This window comes from Equus przewalskii, chromosome 12 (assembly GCF_037783145.1).
Source record: "Equus przewalskii isolate Varuska chromosome 12, EquPr2, whole genome shotgun sequence".
Taxonomy (NCBI): Eukaryota; Metazoa; Chordata; class Mammalia; order Perissodactyla; family Equidae; genus Equus; species Equus przewalskii.
Window position 1 is genome coordinate 20,946,271 of NC_091842.1, and position 22,069 is coordinate 20,968,339.

General features: G+C 49.7%; 1 protein-coding gene across 2 annotated transcripts in view; it reads left to right on the forward strand.

Moving 5' to 3' along the window:
- GSG1L (GSG1 like) overlaps positions 1-22,069 on the forward strand; it is a 211,959-nt gene that overhangs the window by 94,268 nt on the left and 95,622 nt on the right. The gene's annotated exons all lie outside the window — the stretch shown is intronic.

Sequence of the window (22,069 nt, forward strand, 5' to 3'; positions counted from 1 at the left end):
TTGACCACGTGTCCTACAAACTCAGAGAGGGAAGAGCCTGAAGACAGAACCCGTATTGTAGACTCCAGTTGGCACTGGAAATAAAAAGCCAGTAGAGCCCCCGGTGCTGACTCTGAGGGTGTCCTCTCCCCCATCAGTGTGTGATGAGCTGGGGTGGGTGGGACCAGGCTGCTTTCAGGGCCTGGGGACCTGTGGGCAGGACCTTTCCCAGCAGCCTTCAGGCTGCCCCTCCCAGGCCAGGGGGGTGTTGTTTGCTGATGGGAATGGGGTGTCTTCCTGTGCTCTGTTTGCATCAACGCTTCCCAGAATGGGCGTCTTCCCAGCTTCAGATCTCACCTCCATGTCCTCTTCTCAGAGAAGCCTTCCCCTGCCATCCTGTCTAAAACAGACTCCCCTCTCTGATCACGTTGCGGTGCCACTTGTGCAAACCCCTGAAATGATCTCGTTGTGTGTATTTACTTGTTTTCTGTCTTGTTTTCCTAAGACCCTGAGCTCCACACGGGCACCGCCTTGCCTGCCTCATTTGGTGCCAAGTCTTAGCACAAGGCTGGCTCCGGCTGGTGCTCAGCAGACATCTGGGCTCTGATGCGGAGCCTCTGCCTGAGCCGGGCGCTGTGCGTAGACCATCTCACTGAATTCTCTCAACAGCCCCAGGATGTAGGGACTCTTTTTGTCCCCATTATACACGCGGAAAACTGAGGCTCAGAGAGGCTAGGCACATTACTCACACTCCCATACCAATGAAATAACAGCGTTGGGCTTCAACCCAGTGCTGGCTGGACTCCAGACCAGGGCTCTCTGGTGGTGCTGGTGCCATTTGCTCTGGGTTTTCTCCACTTCTGGTTTTCTTCCACTTCCTAGTTTCCTTGGAAATGAAATTCATGGCTCACTTCTTAACCCTTCCTTCCCTTTCTGCAAGGCTTTTCTCCCCGGGACGTTTATTTAGAACTACATGAGCTGGAGGGTAGCGAGAGGTGGAGTGGCCCTTGAAAATGTAACAGTGGTCTGGAAGCTTGTCCTGCCTCCTGGGCTGGGAGCTCCTTCTGCTCTGCTGCCTCCTTATTCCCCGTGGAGGTCTCATCCAAGTCCCTTTAGGCCTGAAGTTGACAAGTAATCAGGCTGAGATGGTGAGGAAGATTTAATTCCGTTCATCCCACCCTTCCTCCTCCCTGCGATTAGCCCAGTGGAAGTAGTCCGGGGCCAGGGTCAAGACGGGCTTCGCCTCCTGCGATCGCGCCAGTGGCCAGCACCGAGGGCACCTTGGACCTGTTTATGAAGCTCCTGAGACCTGTGAGTTCAGGGTGGCAAAGACCCCGCCCAGGCACTTGAGTTTTGCATTCCAACAAAGTAGTGTGAAATTTCCTGCCAGAAGGGAGGTTCTAGGGGTCCCAGGGTCAAAGAGGTCTTAGTCCTTGGTTCAACTAGTATTTATTGAGCACCAACTGTGGCCCTCCCCAGGACTATTCTAGGTCCTTGCCTTCATGGGCTTGTTTTTGGTGAAGCAGAAACTTAGAGGAAGAGAGTGAGCTGATCTTACTGCTCAGATCGAGGCAGTGACCATCAGTTGTCCATGCAGGTCTCCGACTGATTGATTAATTAATTTCTCTTTATCCCCCACTCCCCTCTCTCCTTTACTGGCAACCCTCAATTCTGTTTAAAGTATTTACATTTATACATGTTCTTACAAATTTGTCACTTTTTGCATACTTCAAATGTGTATAAATACACTGACTGTGTATCAGTCAGCTATTTCTGCAGTAGGCTGTATGACAACACCCCCAAACTCAGTGGCTTACAAAAACAAGCCTTATTTTTCTTGCTTGTGAGTGTGCGGATTGGGTGGGCTGACTGCTGTGGGCTGTGGGCTGACTGGGCTTGGTTCTGGGCTGTGGGTTGGGTTCAGGTCTGCCCTGTGTGTGTCCTGTCATTCTGGGGCCAGTGTCTACCCAGGGCACGTTTTCGTGGCAACGGCAGAAATGCAAGCGGGGTGGGAGAAATCTGTGATGCCTCTTAAGCCTCAGTGGGGGAATGGTACACGGTCGTTTCAGCCCATATTCCAGTGGACAAAGCAAGTGGCAGCCAGGCCCAGAGTGAGTAGGGTGGGGAAGTGTTTTTGCTGCAAGAGACAGGGGTGTGAATGTCTGCTGAGCGGCGACCCAGGCAATCACGTTGTGTGTCACAGATCTCACCCTGAGTTTCCATTAAGCACTACAAGTTTAAGATCCATCCATGTGGCTGGGTGCTCACCTCATCCAACACCTGCCTGAGGCTCTGTGCTGAGTGTCCCCCCATATGCTACTTATTCTCCTGGAGATGGATACCCAGATTGCTCCCCACTCCCTGTCACCCCAAACGATGCTATAAAGAACGTCCTCAGGCTTGTCCTCCTGAGGGCCTGTGTGAGAATATCCTTGGGCTGTACACCCTGGAGCAGAATTGAGGGGTCATAGGGAAGGATGTCCTAATTTCCCAAGTTAACACCAGCCCCACAGGAGGGTCCCACAGCCCGCCTCCGGACAGCACTGGGCGTCACCCAGCTCCCTAGTGTTTGCCTGTCTAGTCAATAGAAAGCAGAAAGTCTTGTCTCATTGCCGTAATTTGCATTTCTCTGATTAGGAGTGTGTCTGAGTGTCTCTTCGAGTGCTCCTCAGGTTTGGGTTTCCGCTTCTGGAAACTGCCTCTTGACATCCTTCCTGCTGTGTGCTTTCTACCCAGAGAGAGGTCAGGGGGGCTGAGGGCTGGGGGCTGGGCTGGGGCCAGCAGAGTGGAGGCTGTCCGTTTGACCATGTGGGGCTGAGGTCAGAGCAGAGTGTCCATGTGGCTGAGTCCTAGTGGGCACAGGCAGGAGGTTGCAGCCACCAAGAAGTCCAGGCTCATCCGCTTGGTCCTGCCGTTCATTATTTAACCTTCACTAGCAGCTCCCAGACGGGAAACTTGCTGTCCCTTGATTGGCCCCACAAAGAACCCGAATGAGGAAGCAGATGTCAAATTATTTGCTGTATTATAAGTGACCTGGGAGCCGGCTGACAAGGCACCCCAATCTCTTCTTTCTCAGGTTGTTCCGGAAATCAAGAACACAGCATTTCTGAACCACGTCAATGGAGGACCTACTATGTACAAGGGGCCTCCTACACATCAGATTTTCAAGGATAATGATACCACCTTAGGGCTGATAATAGGAGCTACCTCCCGGGGTGCTTGTGAGGACTGAATCCATTCACTCAGTTAACAAAAACTGATTGAGCACCTACTGTGTGCTGGGGAAACAGCAGTGAATACAAGGGAAGCAGTCCTCGCTCCTGGCGCTCACATTTGAATGCGAGGACTCAGACAAAAGTGAATACGGAAGCCTGCAGAGCCCTTAGATGGTGTGAAGAGCTGAGATCATGGGAGGGCAGCGGAGGGAGGCTTCCCTGGGAAGGCGTCATTTGAGTAAGGACCACAGAGGGGAAGGGGGCCAGCCATGTGGGGTCAGTGGGACGTTACAGAAAAGCAATTCGAGCAGCTCCTGACAACTAGTAGACACTCTGTGAAACTGTAATAGTTTATACGTGAGGAAGTGGAGGTGTGGAGGGGTCATGTGACCTGCTTAAAGTCACAGGTGCAGGCTGGGACTGAGGTTTAAGGACACCCTCCCTCTCAGAAGCACGCCAGTCCCGGCCCTGGCTGAGAGGCAGAGCTGGGTTCCAAAGCCAGGCCTGACTCTGACCCACACAGAGTGAGGCCCCAGGAAGTGCTACATACACATGGATGGCCAGCTCTGCAGTGGCTTGGCTACTGCTTCCAGGCGCAGGCTCTTTTCTGGGAGTACTCTGGGCTGCAGGAGACCCAGAAGAACAGGAAAGAAGAAGGTATAGTGGAGGAGGGCAGAGAGCTGGGACTCTGCCCGCTCATTCCGCATTCTCTCACTTTGTGCCGGGTGCCCTGGGATGTGCGGAATGGAATCTGGCCCATAGCCTCGCCCCACCAAGCTCACCAGGGAGCAGACATACCAACAGCAACTGTAGCAGTCAGGCTTTTTAAAACCACACATAACGGAAGCACAACTCAGAGAGACTGAAAGGAAAAAGGGAACTGAAAACTTCAGGTATGGCTGGATCTAGGGCTCAAAGTACATCACTGGAATCTCTCTCTTTTCAGCTGTTAGCTTTGCAGTTCCTCTCTTAGGGCATCATTCTCAGGCTGAATCTTTCCAGGAGGTGGCAAAATGACTGCTGGAGGGACCATACATAGCAACCCTAGAGAGAAGAGAACTTTTCTTCCTCAGCAGCAGCCACATTAGCCCCAGAGCCGATGGGCTCCATGCCTTTCCTGAACCAATCGCTGCCATTAGGGAGATGCAAAACTCTGATTGGCCAGGCCTAGTCATGTGACTAAACCTGAGCTAAGAGTCAGACCATCTTAAACCACAGGATGAGGATGGGGGAGGGATGGCTCCCTAAGGAAAGCTAGGCAGCTGCTACCAGGACAAGGGAGGAGGGACTGGGCGATTCCCCCCCCCGCCCCCCCCGCACACTATTTCACCCTCCATCCCCTCTGAGGAGCCATTCACCCTCCAGTGCGGTGGTTCTCCAGTCGGACTGCACATTAGAACCACCTGGGGAGATCTAAGGACATATAGGTACCTGGGTCCCACCTTGATAGATTCAGATGCAATAGGTCTGAGGTGGGACCCGGGCACCATTATTTTTTAAATGCTCCCCTGGCAGCCAGGGCTGAGAACCACAGCTCTCCAGGGTCTCCACCCTTTCATTCACCGTGTGTGTGTTATTCTGTGATTAAGAAAGATTTTTCAGGGGCCGGCCCGGTGGCTGAGTGGTTAAGTTCGTGTGCTCTGCTTCCGTGGCCCAGGGTTTCACTGGTTCGGATCCTGGGTGCGGACATGGCAGCGCTCATCAGGCCACAGTGAGGCGGTGTCCCACATGCCACAACTAGAAGGACCCACAACTAAAATATACAACTATATACTGGGGAGATCTGGGGAGTAAAAAAGCAGGGGAAAAAAAAAAGATTGGCAACAGTTGTTAGCTCAGGTGCCAATCTTAAAGAAAAAAAAAAAAAGAAAGATTTTTCAGTCTCCTAGTTCATAAGGAGAAAAATGAAGAGGGACAGAAATCCAAAACCAGACTCTAAACTTCTTAGCTGTCTCCGGCTTGTGTTAAACTGAGCTCTGGGCTGGTGTCGGGGTCTCCTGGGATGGAGGTCAGAATGGCGTTCAGCAGAGTGTGGCTTCTGAGGCCAATCAAAGCCACTGAGGCTAAACTCTGCTGCCCGGACCGTGGGCCACTTGGAGGACCTTTCTGACCCAGCCCTTTGCTGCGCCCTCGGCCACCAGCCAGCTGTCAGCAGGCAGCTCGAGGTCAGCTGGGTGGGATCCAATTAGAGGCCTCTCTCTGGGGCGAGGGGACCCGACACCTGGATGCCGGGCCTTTGTCTTGTTCTCTCTCCACTCACAAGGATTTTGTTTTCCTTAGAACTGGGCTGTGGGACCAAGAGACCGGGAAGGACCAAGTCAAACACGTGATGAGTCTCCGTGAGGTGTGGCATCTTCACAGGTGTTATTTTTTACCGTATCTTGAAGGAATGGGCAGAATTGGATAGAAAGTTCTGGAGTCAGATGGACAGGGACTGGAATCTATCCTCTGGGACTTGCTTCTCTTTGAGATCTTGATTCTGCCTTCCTGAGCCTCAGTTTCCCCACCTGTCAAATGAGACTAACAGGAATTCCTGTTAGGGTTTTTGTGAGAATGGAACAGGACGGAGTGCGTGAAGTCTACTGGCCTGGCACACGCTGGCTGTTCCAGTCAGCCTCCTCTGCTGGGTACGTGTTTACTGAGTGCCTCCTTTCTCAGGAATGGAGAGGTGCTGGGGGACTCTGCCCTCATGGAGCCTATAGTCTAGTGGAGGAGACAAACGTGAACGAAGTTATGACGCAGGCTTTGAGAAAATTATGATAAAGCACTGCTTTTCCACTGTGGCTGCATCTGGGGAACATTTAAGAAATATGGGTGCCCAGGTCACCCCTCCTTCCCACTCCCCCACCCTCCCACTTAGAGACTCTGATGCACTGGACCTGGGCTGGGGTCTGGGCATCAGTGTTCTTTAAACTTTCCCCAGGTGATTTCAGTGTGCGACCAGAATTAAGAATCACTGGTCTAATGAAAGGATAATTGATAAACTGTGTACAACAGAGGAAATTTCCCTAAACTGGGCCGTCAAGTCAGGTGTCCTAGAGGAGGTGCCAGTTGGGCCAAGAACTGAGGGATGGATATGAGCCAACTAAGGTAGGGGCTTTTGGAGGCAAAGGTAGGGAAGAGTGTTCTAGGCAAGGAATAGCATGTACAAAGGTCCTGTGGTATGGAGGAGGATGTCAGTGGGGAGGTGGTCTGAGAAAAAGCCAGTGTGACTGGAGCACAGAGAGGAGGTGCCAGGTCACACAGGGCCTTGAAGTCCATGATGTGGAGTCTTTCCTCCATCTGAACAGTAAGGGAAACTGTTGAGGCATTCCCATGGGAGGTGACAAAACACATCCGCTTTTTCAAAAGATCCCTGCCGCTGTGTGGAGGGTAGATTGAAGGAGGATCCGAGTGGGCTTGGGGGACCCATTAGGAGGCTACGGCAGTCATCTGGGTGAGCACAGGTGGAGGGCTGGATGAAGGGGTGGCTCAGCTAGGGGTCAAGGACTTGGGCTTGGCGTCAGTCTCGGAACAAGTTTCTCTGAGCCTCAGTTTCCTCATCTGACAAGTGAAGGTGGTTGTCATAGCCACCTCACAGGGCTGCGTGATGATTAAGTGGGAGATAGTTAACTGCTCACATCCCAGGAGGCACTTCACTGATGTCAGCCTCCCGTGCTACTTCCACTTAGGCAGCTGCTTTTTCCTCTGCAGTCCCCACCCCAGATGTCACACCTTCCAGCTGGGTGCTTCTCTGCTGAGGTTCCTTGTCAAAGCCTTTTATCAGCCACACTGTGCTCATCTGCATCACTGTGGACTGACCGTGAGCTCTGTGAGGGCAGGACCATAACTGCTTTGATCATGGTTCTTTCTGGCCCAGTGCCTAGCACATGGCAGGTACTTAATAAATGTGGATAAATGAATGAATGCATGAAGGAATAAATATGTGGGTAACTCGTCCCACCTTTTATAGAGCCAGGCCTGGGTCCAGACTGACTTGTGGTCAGGAGGCTGTGGAGCACTTCAGTGATGGTGTCCCACACTTACAATCTGATGTCCAGTGCCTTTCCTTGGAGAAGATGGGACAATAACGGTAGATAAGGCTTTGTCACTCCTTTTCTCTGTCTTGTATTTGTGAAGGCTGTTTTACTGAAATCCAGTTGGAAGCCCCACTTCAATTAATGGACAAAAACTTTCACAGAGCGTGCCTCCCAGACTTTAACAATGCACCTCAGTTCATTCGGCTAGTTTTCCCCTTCCTCGCTGACGTCGGCATAAGTGCATTTTGTTTGGACCTCCTGAGCTGCTCTCTTCTGTCCCTGTTGGAGGTGTTGGCACCTTGCCTGGAAATCCAGGACTCTGTGCAGGCCGCAGGTGGGCCATTCTCTTCATAGATCCTTTGTCTTTGCTTCTTCACTGGCTTGGTTAACAACGCCATCATTCATCTTGTCACCCCACCCCTCGGTCCCTGTCCTAACAGGAAAGCACCGCTGGTCCTGTGGTCCATCTCCCTGGCTGGGTGGACTCTCTCACCTCCTTCCCAGTAGCACTGCCATGGGGCGAGGCTGAGGCACCACCCTTGGACGGTTGTGGCCTGTTCCTAAGTGGTCTCCCTTCACCCACTTCTCTCATGCTGTGCATCCTGTATCCGCACCCAGGGCTTTTTTCCCAAAGCTCAGCTCTTCTGAGTCTCATTTATTCTCTCACTTCTTCAGTAGCTTCCCATGGCTTCAAAGTCCTGAGTTCAGTCTCCTTCAATCAACATTTAAGCATTTCCCCTAATTCGACCTCAATCTAGACTCACCTTCCACCCCTCACTTCCACCATCCGACACCTTAACTTCGCAGGGATCCCCATTCTTCCTGGAAAATGCTCCACAATTGACTACCTCTCTGACTCCACTCATGCAGGAACTTCAGCCTGAAATACTGTCTGCTCCCCTGTTGACATTTACACATCCTGTGAAGCCCAGATCAAATGCCACCTCCTTTAAGAATTTGAATCCCTTTACTCAGACTTAATCGCTCCATCAAATTGGATGTGAGTGAAATGTCCAAACAAGGAACAAGACAGACACTGTTAGCTGTCTCCTTAATATCTGTCCACCCTACTCTCCTTCAAAAAGAAATTTGTTTTGTTCAGCTATCCACACATCTCCACTCTTGGGGAATGTCCCCTACATCCCCAGCCTGGGATGAATCCTGACTGGTCTAAATCAACAAGGTTATCCTGTCCCCTTGACAGTGGTTGGCTTAGAAGTAGGTGTGTGACCCAGTTCTGCTGGGATACTGTGGAAAGCTTTTCTCACTCTTAAGAAGAGATATAAGAGTCAATCTGTTCTTCCACTTCAGCCTGGATTGCTGCAGGCATATTATGACCCTAAGGGTCAAAATCAGGGCAATCCATCATCCATCACATGCAGGATGGCAGAGCACAAATATGGAAAGGACTTTGTGATGATATTGAGCTGCTAAGTTAATCAGCCTCAGAGATGCTTTCTTCCCAAGGTTTCTTTGATGTGAGAGAAGACAGCTCCTCGCTGTTTACGGTGGCTGAGTCAGGGCTTCTTCTGGCTTGCAGCCTAAAGCACCCTAGCAGATACAAGGACAAACAGCCAAGTCGATTCAGGTCTGTCTGCTCACTGGGATATTATACAGCCATTAAGAAAAGATCTCTAAGGTTGTGTAATCACATGATACAGCGTTTATGACATTATTTATGCAAAAAAATCAAGACACAGGGGCTGGCCCGGTGGCGCAGTGGTTAAGTTTGCATGTTCTGCTTCTTAGCGGTGCGGGGTGCGGACATGGCACCGCTTGGCACACCATGCTGTGGTAGGCGTCCCACGGAAAAAGTAGAGGGAGATGGGCATGGATGTTAGCTCAGGGCCGATCTTCCACAGCGAAAAGAGAAGGGTTGGCAGTAGTTAGCTCAGGGCTAATCTTCCTAAAAAAAAAAAAAAATCAAGACACAAAACTGTTGGTCCAGCATGATGTAAAAATGTATGCAAGTGAAAAGCAATCAGAAGGAAATAACTTTTAAAATGATGATAGCTATGTTAGGGTAGTAAATTTGATCATTTCTCCCCCTACTTCTTGTAAACTTTAATCCTGTGTGTACATACACAAATGTATACACTTACATACATATACATTATGCTAAATATACTCTATAAAGTATAGCGGACTATAATCATATATAATATTTACTGCATAGTTCACTTAGTATATGTAGTGTACACTAAACATATAATACTATATAATGACGTATATTTATATATTAGTATGTATACATTGTGTACATTTATAAATACATTTATGTATATTTGTATATATGTAATTTTGCTCTTACTGATTTAAGAACTTTAAAAATATAAATACTACCTTTATAAATTTTAAATATTAAGCACTTTATGCATGTTAAGCTGAATTAATCCTCATAAACCTTCTGAGGAAGGTACTATTATTATTTCCATTTTACTTGGAGGAGACTGAAGCTCAGAGAGGTTATGTAACTTGCACAAGGTCACAAAGCAAGTACATGAGAGAGCCAAGGTTTGAACACAGGCAGCTAGGCTCCAGAGTTTGTACTCTTAGTCATCGTGGTGCACTCCCTCTGAATGTCCCTGAAAAAATGGCTCCCACAATACTATTTGTAACGGGTCTTTAGGCACTTTCTGTAGCGCACATACACCATGGATTTCTGGCGAAGTCTCCCCCTTTGCCATAGAGCAGAGCATTGACACAGTGTGTTAGGGATGTGGGAGTGGGAGGTGGTCATCATCCTGGGGGGAGGGCTTCTAGAGCCTCTTGGGAGCACAGGGACAGATGCAGGAGCTCAGCAACAGTTGCCCAGATGGCTGTGCTGTGCTGAGTGCCACGCAGAGGCCGGACCCTGGCCAGGGGCAGCAGAACAAAGCTTGATGATCATGTCAAGCCCATCCCCCCAGTACCAGGCTTTACCTAGCCAGTAAATACTGGCTCAATTTGTCAAATCTGTATATGTAAATAGTATGTTTAAATGATGGTATGTTGAAGCCGTTGTGAAGGATGAGGGGGGATAAGAAGGTTCAGGAGCATCAGCATGGGTTGCCCCTACCTATCTGTGTTTAGGGAGAGGGCTGTTGTGTAGGATTGAGCGCCATCCACCTTTAGACTGGAATCCTGGGGCAAATGGTGCTGGGGAGCTGTCCAGCGAGCAGTGCTGAAGGCTTGGGTTAGGAGAGAAAGCAGAGGGCAGAACGAAGAAAAGGAAAGGAGCCGGAGAGGGAGTCACAGGGATGGGGAATCCAGGTCAGCATCTGCATCAGAATGTCCCGCCTTCCCGCAGAGGTGATTGGTGATATAGACTGGGAGCCAGTCTATTGTAATCGAGTAGGGAAATTTATTAGGTTAAGTCATAAGTATACAGGATGCATTTGGTTATAGGTATGTGAAGGGAAAAGTACAATCATATAGCCATACATGTTGGGAAATATTTTGTAGTTACGTTTTTCTGTAAGAAATAGAATATATTGGATCAATGGAATTAGATAAATATCTTGGCGCAGCAAAGACACCTGGAGACACAGGCTTGATAAAGAGGGGAAAACTGCAGTTTTGACATTCTTGTGGCCACAAGAGAGATGGTGGAACTGGAGTAGTGCTGAGGAGAGAGAGATCAGTCATTTTCAGGGCGGGAGGGATGAGTGATGGATATGGGAGATGCGCATGGTCACAACAAGGGTAAATAAATGAAATTTTGATGAATTTGTTTATTAAGTTCTTCTCATTATCGCAGCTGATTAGAGGACATGGTAGACTGGGGGGACGGCAGAAGATACTGTCCTGGTGGTCTTTGTGGTGTTGGCTTGAGTTATTAGACATTGTGACATCCTGATGCCTCTCTCTCCCTCCCTGTCTCTCGCTGCTGCCAAAAAGGGTGGGTGACAGGTATGATTAAGGCAGTCTTCATCCTAGGAGGGGGCTACAGTCGAAGACATATTACAAAAACAGGAACTTGGAAAAGAAACCAAGACACAGATTTGGTTAAACACAGGGCCGTATCCCAGCTATCAAGTCAGTTTTTCGACTGGGCGGGAAGCCCACTTGTATGAACTGGGGCACAATTGCAAAGGTGTTTGAAGGATGAGTAGGAGTTTTGGTGGACAGATGAGGGAGAGGGAGGTCCAGGTAGAGAGAATATGCCTCATATGTCTTGTTTGAGGAAGGTGGGGAATTCATGTAGTTGGAGTTCATAGTGGTTGTATTGTGGGAGATGAGGCTGGAAAAGTTAGTAGGGGCAGCAATTAAAAAGGATATACCAGAGGAAAGGTCATGGATTTTAAACAGTGGTGAGAGTGATGTTCAACATCTTGAACAACCCCCAGGCACCAACACACAGCCGCTGGCCATGGTGCTAGAGTAAATCTTGGAAGGGAAACCTAAGGCTCTTGGAGAGAGGTGGGAGCAAGCAGTGTGTGGTGGGGACACCTGGGTAGGGGGAGGTGGTGCTCAAGACAGCAACTATTTACCGACATGACCAGATATGAAAGTATTTCAATATTTGAACCATAAGAATGGCTGTACTGGGGCATATCAGTTGACCATTAGGCCTGCGTTGGGAGCAGGAGAGTGATACAATGGACTTATGCCTGAAAAAGTGGCTCTGGTCACAGCAAATGTTTGTTCACAGGTGGACTGATGGGTAATAGAATTTTAGACTGTGTAGGAACCTGGGCTGCTTTCTTTCCATCTGACAGAAGGTGAAAGTTTCCAGTCCTTCCGAGCCTGGGCCTGCCAGAATCACCTGCTTCCATCTGGCCCTCATTCCCTCTGACTAAACATATCCCCAGCTCCCCTCGTGTCTGCTCTTGGCCACTGCAGCCCAAGCCGCCTCTGTCTCTGGCTGGCTGTCTCTGCTCAGCCCTGTCTGGACACACCTGCTGTGCCTTGCTCTTTTCCTCCCTCAGCAGCAGGAGAATTGGCAATCTTCTGGGATTTAATTACAGGTTCCCTGAGGGCCTTTCAGCCCATCACAGAACCCCTGCGGGCTGCTGCTGGGAGGGTGACAGGAGCATGCGGTGATAAACAGCAGCTCCTGGCATGGCGGCTGTACCCACTGGCCAGCCCACGCTCCTTGGGCTGCCGGCATTTTCCCGAGCAAAACCTGTCTCATTCCTATTTTGCAAGATCAGATAGCATACGGGGAAAACACTTGCAGCAGGAGCGATGATAAAAGAGAGAGGGCCGTGCAGCCGGGGTGGGGGAGGGCAGAAAGCACAACAGTTTCCCTGGAGGGGGTGCCGGAGTCCAGTGACTCTTGGAAACTCTTTAAATCCATTAAATAATGACTTAGTAATTCTGTTCACTTTAATTAAGTCAACCTAGTGTGCTGACAGCTGAGGTCCAGGTGGGGATCTTTTTGGCCTCAGGCAGCCACGCTAGAGTCCAAGAAAGTCCGTAGACTAGGGTCAGAAAATCCACAGCAGGCACGCTGCTATTCCCCACTTCTCCGCCCGTGGCAGAGCATGCTTACTGATCATGGCACCACTAAGCCTGAATGTTGCAGGAGCCCGGATGTGTGTGTTGGCTGTTCAGGGCTTGCGGGTAGCTGAATGAGACAATGAGAGAGCTTTTTTCTGTCTTCTTGAAGTACGACAGCAATGCAGGGCCTCAAATATGCCTCAAAGGAGGAGATTTGATCCCACCTAAGAGGTCTCTTCCCCATCTCAGCATTCTCCAATGTTTCCCCAGTTCAACTCCTGCTGGCATGGGGAAGGAGGGACCCTCATCGGGAGAGATAGGATAAATCCACTCACCTCTGCACCCTTTGTCCTTGGTCCTGAGAAAATAAGCACCCAAACCTCCTATCTCTCATGTTTCTCCTCTCAGGTGAAAACCAAATAATATTGACTGTACATTATCACTTTAAGGCATCCTGTGCTCTAACTTAACTGAACTTTTAAATTACCCACGACAGTCTGCTTCTTCCCCACCTCTGTGCATTTGTCCATTCTGTCCCCTCTACCTGCCCCCCCCACCACCTTCCTGTCATTATTTAAGGTCTGGCAGCCCCTCACTGAACTCCCCTAGCTTCCACCACCCCTCTCTGTCAGCACTTTCTAGATTACAGAGTGCTGGTGCAGAGTACTGAGGCTCACTGCCACTTCTGGATTTGAGCCCCTTGAGGTCAGGTCCATCATCAAGTTGTTCAAAACACTTGTTACACCTCCTTGCCCAAAACAGGCCACTAGCAAATGCCAACAAATCCATTCTCAACCCATCAGCCAGAGTGATCTGCCAATGTAAATCAAATTAATTTATACCCTGACTTAAAATTATGTGAGGTCCCAATCATACTGGACTTTCTGTTACAGGAACAAAGCACAAAGCAAGATTGCTCCTACCTGAGGGCCTTTGCACTTGCTGTGCATAGATTTCTCTCCATCTAGCTCTTCACTTAGCTGACTCCTTCCTCTCGCTCAGAATTTAGCTCAGATGTCACCTCCTCGTAGACACCTTCCTTGGACACTCGTAACAAATGTAGCCCCTTAGACACTTTTCTTGTATTAAACAATTTTATTTTTTCATTACTAATTATGAATGCTTAAATAGCAGTTATAATGTGCTGTTCTAAGCATATATAGAAATATATTGACCTTATAGTGATAATCATTTTGCAATATATACATATATCAAATCATCATGTTGTACACCTTAAACATACACAATGTTATATGTCAATTACATCTCAATAAAGCTAGAGGAAAAAAGAAATATACTAACTCATTTAACAATCCCATGAAAGAGGTTCCTAAAATGCCTCCATTTTACTGATGGAGAATGAGTGTCTTAAGCTGGGTTCCCTGGAAACAGGGCTTAAGATGGGTTTCTGGGGCCCATGATTTGGGGGAGGTGCTTTCAGGAGAAGGCAAGTGCAGGAAGCAGGAGGCAGGGATGTGGTCTTTGCCAGACACTGGCTTCAGCCGGATCCCACGGGACCTCTGGAGCGTGAATCCACCACAGAGCTGGTTCCGCCTTCAGCCAAAGGGGGCGGGCCTTTTCTCCTCATTGGCTGCCTCAAGGGTTAGGGGGAGTGAACATAATCTTCCAGGTGAGGTGGCTCCAATTGGGCCAAGGGCAATTTTATGCAGAAGGGGACAGTGTAAACCTTTAGAGAAGCCAGGGATGTTGCACCCACTGCAAGGGAGATCTGGGCAGGGCACCAGGAGCATTCACTACTAAGAAGTTGAACGACTTGCCCAGGACGTGGCTGAGCCAGGGTTTGACCCCAGGCTGGCTGACTCCAGAGTCTATGCCTTCAACCACTCTGCTATGACTGTTGCTATCTGAAAGGATCTCATTTACTTCTTAAAGTTTCTTTATTTCCAATCTCCCTGGGAGCAGACTCCTTGTTTCATTCACAGCTGTGCCCCCAGCACCTGCAGTAGTGCCCGGCACATAGTAGGTCTTCAGTAAATGTGGAGGGAATGAGGACTGGTCAGGCCCACGAGCTCAGGAAGCCAGGTCGACTCTCCTCTGTGGCTGGTTTGCTTGCTAGCCTGCCCCATGTGCCCCGTCTTTATTTACGGCTCCATAAGGCCTTCCACTGTTCATGGATTTCTTTGCGTTCAAATATTTCTTTCATAACTGAAAGTCTGGCAAACTCCCCCTAAATCACCAGACTTCCTTGGCAGCGTGCCACATGTCCGGACTCCACCTCCCCCTGCTTCTTATTTTTGAAACCAACTTTGTGTGTGTGCATGCGTGTGTGTGCAGGCACACGTACATCCTCTCGGGGAGGGATGCTCCTCCGTCCCCACCAGTAGTTGCCCTGTCAATCAGCCTGGGCTTGCGTCAGTTCCCATCACTGCCTGCCTGGTATCAGCTTAGTTATGTCTGCAGTCAGGAGCCATTCGCTTTCCTGGTTGCAAGGGGGTTCTCATCAGAGCCCACAGGAGATCACAGCCCTTTGATGATCACACAAATGACGTGGGAACAGTAATCACAGGGCTGCAAAGTGGAGCTGAAAGAGCGCTGCCTGCCACTTCGCCAGGGCCCCTTCCCGACACTGTCATCTTCACTCAGGTGTGGGTGTAGCCAGGGGCGAGTTCAAAATATTTACCAGCTGGTAGGATGCGGGCCTGACCTATCAGCCTGCTTGTATCCTTTTTTTCCCATTTATATATTATTATTTTTTAATAATAATACTCTAGGATAGAGGGTACAACCGACAGCCAGGCTCATTCGTGCTAGATGCTTTAAAAGCATCATCTCCTTAAATCCTCCTAAAACAATGCTGCTGGGCGTTATCCCCACTTTGCAGATGAGAAAACTGAGGCTCGGAATGAGCCATTTTTCCATTCTTCATGATCATCACGCTTAAGAGTTACAGAATATTCCACCCAACAGTGTCCCAAGTTCATCTAATGACTCTCGCACTGCCAGGGTGCTCATATTGTTTCCAGTCTTTGTGCTGGTGTAAATAATGCACCTGTGACAGTTTCTATGTCATTAAATATTCCTTGAAGAATTCATTTTGGACGACTATATAATATTTCATATTGTCAACAAAAATGTGTGTACAAGGATACTAATTGCATCATTACTTGTAATAGCAAAAAACGAATGTAATTAAGCCACACACAAAAAAATGCTCCTGAGATAATATTAAGTGAAAGCAGCAGGGCACAAAATTGCATAATCAGTGTGCTCCTGGTTATAGAGGGGGGAAAACGTACAGACGCATCAAAAAAAGGAAGGAAATGGCTCCAAATTTTACCAATGGTTATTGCTAGGTGGTGACCTTATATGGAAAATCGTTATTTTTTCATGTTCCTATATTTTTTCAAATTATTCACCATGAGCATGTATTACTTTCAAATTAAAAAAAATAAGTCCAGGAACTTATAAGTAATTAAGTTTAGTCTGTGAGTTTGGCTCATGGCTCTAGCCTAGGGTTCCGCAAACTTTTAAAAAAATGGGCAGATAGCGGGGCTGGCCCCATGGCCGAGTGGTTAAGTTCGCGCGCTTAGCTGCAGGCGGCCCAGTGTTTCGTTGGTTCGAATCCTGGGCGCGGACATGGCACTGCTCATCAAGCCACACTGAGGCAGCGTCCCACATGCCACAACTAGAAGGACCCACAACGAAGAATATACAACTATGTACTGGGGGGCTTTGGGGAGAAAAAGGAAAAAATAAAATCTTTAAAAAAAAAAAAAGGGCAGATAGCAAATATCTGGGTAGTAAATATTGGCTTTGCGGGTCGTAGGCTCTCTGCTGCAGCCACTCAGTTCGGCCACTGTAGTAGGAAAGCAGCCACAAACAGTTCATAAACAAATGGACGCAGCTGTGTTCCAGTAAAATGTTATTTACAAAAACAAGACATGGGCCAGATTGGGAACTGACCAAGCTTCACCACCCCCCCAGTCAGTAGTCAGTGGTCTTATAGCTTGAATTCAAAGATGAGAAGCTAACCACTTATTTATTTGACAAATATTGAATGCCTACTCTGTACTAGGCACGGGTCAAGATGCTGGGGTGTGGTGGCGTAGAACAGAGACAAGCATCCTTGCCTCTGTGGAGCTTACACTCTTGAAGAGAGAAACACTCAGAACAATAAGCCGTCAACCACGGGTGTTATTAGATGGTGGTAAGTGTGGAGGCCTCATCGAGAAGGTGACATTGGAGCAAAGATCTGAAGGAGATGGAGGAACGTGCCATGAGGCTCTCTGGGGAAAGAATGTTCTGAGCAGCAGGAACTGCAGGTGTAAAGGCTCTGAGGCAGGAGAATGTCCCGGATGGTCTAAGAGCAGCCAAAGAGACCAGCGTGCCTGGAGTAAAGAGACAACGGGGTAGAGTAAGAGGAGATGAGGCTAGAGAGGAAAGGCGGCCAGGTTGTGCTGGCCTACACAAATGGCAGATTGATGCTGGCTGCCAGGAAACTCTGAGAGAGTCAGATCAGGCTGGTGGGGATGGCAGGGTCTGGCAGCTGCTAGGCGGGAAGTGGACAATAGCAGAAGAGAGTGTCTGGGCCCCAGCCCTTGCCTGGGGCTCCAGGCAGGGAGCTGGAGTGTCTGGGGAGACAGAGGCAGGCTCCCACTGTGTAAAGCAGGTTGACAAGTTGTGTATACCTGTATGTGTGTTGGGGCGTCTCTGCTGGGAAGACTGGGCACCATTCAGTATGTAGTTCATGGTCTAGGGCAGCAAGAGCACTGCCAGAACTCACAGGAATGAGTGGAATGAGCCTGGAGAAGGGGCTGGGGCAGCCAGGCTGAGAACAGGGCTGAAGTGGTGCAGGGGTGCTGTCTCAACCCCTTGGATCCCGTCCTCCGCAGGGGCCCTTCAGCCTCAGGGCCTAGAAAGCTCTGTGGCACCGGGAAGCCTATTCAAATCCTGGCTCTGACTGTTACTAGCTGTGTGTCCTTGAGCAAGTCAATGAACCATCTGTGCCTCAGTTTCCTTGACTGTAAAATGGGGATAATCAAAGTACTTGACCCATAGAAGTTTTTGTAAAGATTAAGTCAATTTAAATAGGTCAATTGATTAGAACAGCACCAGTAATATAGTAAATGCTTTATAATATTAGCTGTTATTATTATTATTTCCCTAGAGGAGAAATAATTCTCTTAGATATCACAACATTTGTCTTTGTCCCAAATATGGACCAGACCGGGAGGGGCACGGAAGGATGAACATCACTTAACTGCTCTGTGACCATGGGCAAGTTACATTGCTTTTCTGAACCTTGGTTCTCTTGGCGATGAAATGGCACTGTTAACACCCTCTTCAGAGGATCAACAGTGGTGGCTTATCCAGAGCTGGATGCAGCGTGGGGCATGGTGGGCTTTGGGCCAGTTGCTTTACCTTCTCCATCATTCCATTAGAATTGCCCTCTGTGCTGGGCCACAGGCAGACAGAGGTGTGGGTCCTGACCTCTAGGGCCAAGGTCTCCTGGAGGAGGCAGGTAATTGCACTATCATGTGATAAGAACCATGGCAACAAGAATAACCCCTAGATGTATGGTGCACTTACCGTGTACCAGACACCGCTCCACCCCTCCCACAGATTGTCTGTGGGGCAGGTGCTATTATCATTGTCCCAGTTTTCAGGTGAGGAAACTGACGTTTAGAAAGGTGAAATGATGGGCCCAAAGCCCCCAGGTGGTGAGCATCAAGACTTGCCCTCACTCTCTGACTCCAGCCTGCTTTCGCAGAGTCGGGTTGCAAGGGCACAGAGAAATGAGCTGTCGACTACAGGGGTGGGGTGGGAGGAGGATGTTACTGGAGGCCTCCATTGGGTGAGACACTTGAGCTGAGTCTTGAAGGATGTGTAGGAGTTGACTAGGCAGACCAGAGTGGGGCTGGGGGGTGGGGGGGCGGGGGCTGCCCGGCGGATGCAAGAGCCCTTGCAAAGGCTCGGGGTATCTGGGGGAGTTGGAAGACGTGTCAGTTAGCTCTGCCACGGTAATGCTGCCTGTGAACCTCAGCCCTCTGAGGTACACAGGTTCAAGCGTGGACTACTCAAGCTCCTGGGAGGTTGGCTAGGTGTTCTGCTGGCCGCCACCAGCTTGCTCACATGTCTAGGTGTAGGGAGTGTCACTGACCTAGGCTGGCCTCAGCTGGGGTGATTAGGACTCAGCCCTGCTCTTTGGGTCCCCCATCCTGCAGCAGGCTAGCCAGACAGGTCCTTTTGGCCATAACTGAGGTGCAAGGAGAGGGCACACCCAGTTGTGCAGTGTCCTTGTGTCACATCCACTAACATCCACTGGCCACAGCAAGTCACATGGCTGAGCCCAAAGTCAGAGCAGGGAGTTAGTGCAGAGGGCACAGACACAAGGAGGGGTGGAGAACTGGGGCCACGTCTGCAATGTACCACACAAGGAGTGTGGGGGGCTGAAGGGCTGGGGTACGGGCAAGCTGCAGAGGAGGTAGCAGAGGTCACTGGGGACGAGTTCCGGGAGAATGGACTGGAGGGGCCAATGGGAAGTGGGAGGAGCTAGGAGGCTGCTGCCACCACAAGAAAGGACACAGGCCTGCACCGAGGCAGCAGCAGTGGGGATGGAAGAGATTGATTATGCCACATTTGTCCTATAAAACCAAGGCAGTCAGGCTGAGGCACTCGGTCTGTTACACAGATGTCACAGACGGCCCCTGGGATATAATTGGCCTTGGCCTCTGCAGAAAGGTTAATTGCTCAGATCACACAGTCTGAAGCTTCTAGGACTGACAGACCAGATCCCAATTAAGGACCCGGAGCTGCTGAGCTTCCTGTCTCCTCTGGTCACTCAGCCAAGGCTGTGGAGGGCAGGGGAGCGGCAGAGAGGCAGGAGGCCCTACCTGGGGCCTCGGGAGCTCGTAGCCCAAGAGGGACACTAACCAATGAGGAACATTCCGGGCGCTGTGACAGGCAACTTTACAGCGACAGTGAAGGCTAAAGGCGGTTTGGGCTGCAAGAGACAGAAAACTCATTGCAACAGGCTGGAGCCACAGGAGGATTTTGCTGGCTCAGGTCACCCAGTCGTTCCGGGGTGATCTCAGTCGTGCACAGCTGGGCCCACGGTGCTCTGGGGAGGCAGCTTCTCTCAGCTTGATGTTCTTGTGCCGGCTTTGTTCTTGGTGGGCTATGGGGCGGCAGAGAGGCCCGGCAGCTCCAGGTTTCCCTCCCCGCCATTTAGCAACCCCCAGTGGAAAGGGAACAGTGCTTTCCCAGACTGTTCAGCCAAGTCCCGGGCTCTCTCTGATTGGCCCAGCTTGAGTCACATGCCCATCCCTGAACCAATCACTGTGGCCTGGGTCGGGGCCCGGCTGGAACTGGGAGGGGCCGTGTGTCCCTCCACGCTCAGGGCTGAGAGCAGGGCAGCAGTGGTCCCTAGAAGGAAAAGCAGCATCTGTTCCCAAAAAGGATGCTGGGCTGGTCCAGGGCACAGGAGTGGGAGTGATGGCGGAGATGGGTTGTTGGGACCTGGGAGTCACGTCGGAGAGGAAGCGCCTTTAGGAACTGTTGCCTCTGACTGCCCATATCACAGATGAGGGATCTGAGCCAAGGATATGATCATTTCAAAATGGTAAAGCTACTAGGAAGACAGTTAAGTAAGATGTCAGAGTGGGGAGGGTCTGGGAAGAGGAAAGTTGGATTGGTGGATAGATTGGGACCTTTTTGGATCTTTTCTGAGGAGTTGACATTTGAGCTGAGACCTGAATGGAGAAAAGGAGATAGCTATGTGAAGAAGAAAGAACATTCCAGAAAGAACAGCCAGGTGCAGAGGGCCGGAAGCTGAAGCAAACTTGGTCTCACAGGGACCCAGGCTGATGGCCACACCCGCATCTCAACACGTGGCCTCTCAGACTCCCCATAAGTGAGGCTGGAGCTGGAGAGGTCACCGCCAGCTTTGCTATGCATTTTCCCCAAAGTGACACATATTTCTGCTCAGAGCCTGGTGGCCAGGACTCGTCACACAGCCTTCCTATCTGCAAGGGGGCCTGGGAAATATGGGGATCACAGGACTACTGAGTGAGGAGCAAATGTTCCCGCACGGGAAACCCACTTTCCCTTCATCGTCTCCTGCCAGAACCTCTTATTTGAAAAATCTTTGCTCAGACTGCTGGCTAGAAGTGCTCTTGCATGGATGTTTTAATTTAAATTTTATTACTAGTGAGGTTGAATCTATCTTTCCGTATCATTTTAAGTCCATTCATTTCTTCTTTTGTGAATTATCTGGAAACCTAACATTTTTGGCCTTCTTTAAAAACCTTTTATTTTGAAACCTGAAACAGGAGGCATTTGGAAGCTCTGATCTCAAAGGCCCTGTCCAGCTTGCATATTCTCTTGGATTCTCTGATCTTTAAAAATACCAACGGAAATGCCATTTATATAGGCAAAAGCTTTGTGGGTGCCTCCCAGATGAGAGGATAAACCCCTGAAGTTGGTGAGTCTAGATATTTTTAGAATCTTCTGCTAGAGTGCTAAAACCAGAATCCTTTTGGCCAAGGTAGTGGGGGGGAGGGGGAGCAAGAGAAAAGATGCTCTTGGTTCCAGGGTAATAAAATAGAGATTCTGAGAGCACGGGAGACTCAGGCAGAATTATGCATTACGTCCCCTTGCCAAGATGAACGTCCTACTCAGATAGAAGTCCACCCTTTGTGCCAGAATAGCCCTCCATGCACCCTTGCAGATAAACCCGAAAAGATTTCTGCCCACAGACGTTTGTTCCTTGCTCTGTCCGTGCCTTAGAGATGCTGACATGAACTTGAATAGCATTTTCCAGGTAGAGTCTAGCCCAGCGCATAGTAGGGTTAAAGAAACGTCAGTTGTTAAGAATCAGAAGTCCTGGGCTGGAGTCCAGTGTGCTGCTAGAAGCTGTGGGGCCTTGCTCAGCTCTTGTTCCCTCTCTAGGGGGATTTTACCGTCTGAAAAATGCCGTAGAGTGGACTCTGTTTGATTGGGTTTCTGAGTTCTGTGGAGGGTTATACACTGGCGTCCTAGGGCCCCACCGCTGCTAGGCTGTGTTTAATCGACTCACATGGTATTTGAAAACATTAGAATTCATTGCTGATGTTTCATAATGGAGAGATTTCACATAAACATCAGGATTTCTGGCTTCTTTTGAAAAGCTGGAAGATCTGGCAAGCTTGGGTGCGTGCTCCCACCAGTCAGCTGGAGCCGAGCTGCAGCCTCTCCCTTTACCCTGGACATGGGCCTCCAGGTGGCCACAGTTGCGACACGTCTTCCTGACATGGAGCAGAGTGTCAGTTCCCATTTGTTATTGTACTTGTGCCTTTACTTAAGGAGGAAAGTAAGACATTTCTCGTGCCCATGTTTCCTACAAAGGTGGGGAAAACATGTGCAACGGCCCTGTGGTAGGAATGGTTTTTGTGAATGGAAGATAGGCTCAGGGAGGAAGGGAGGTAAAGTTGG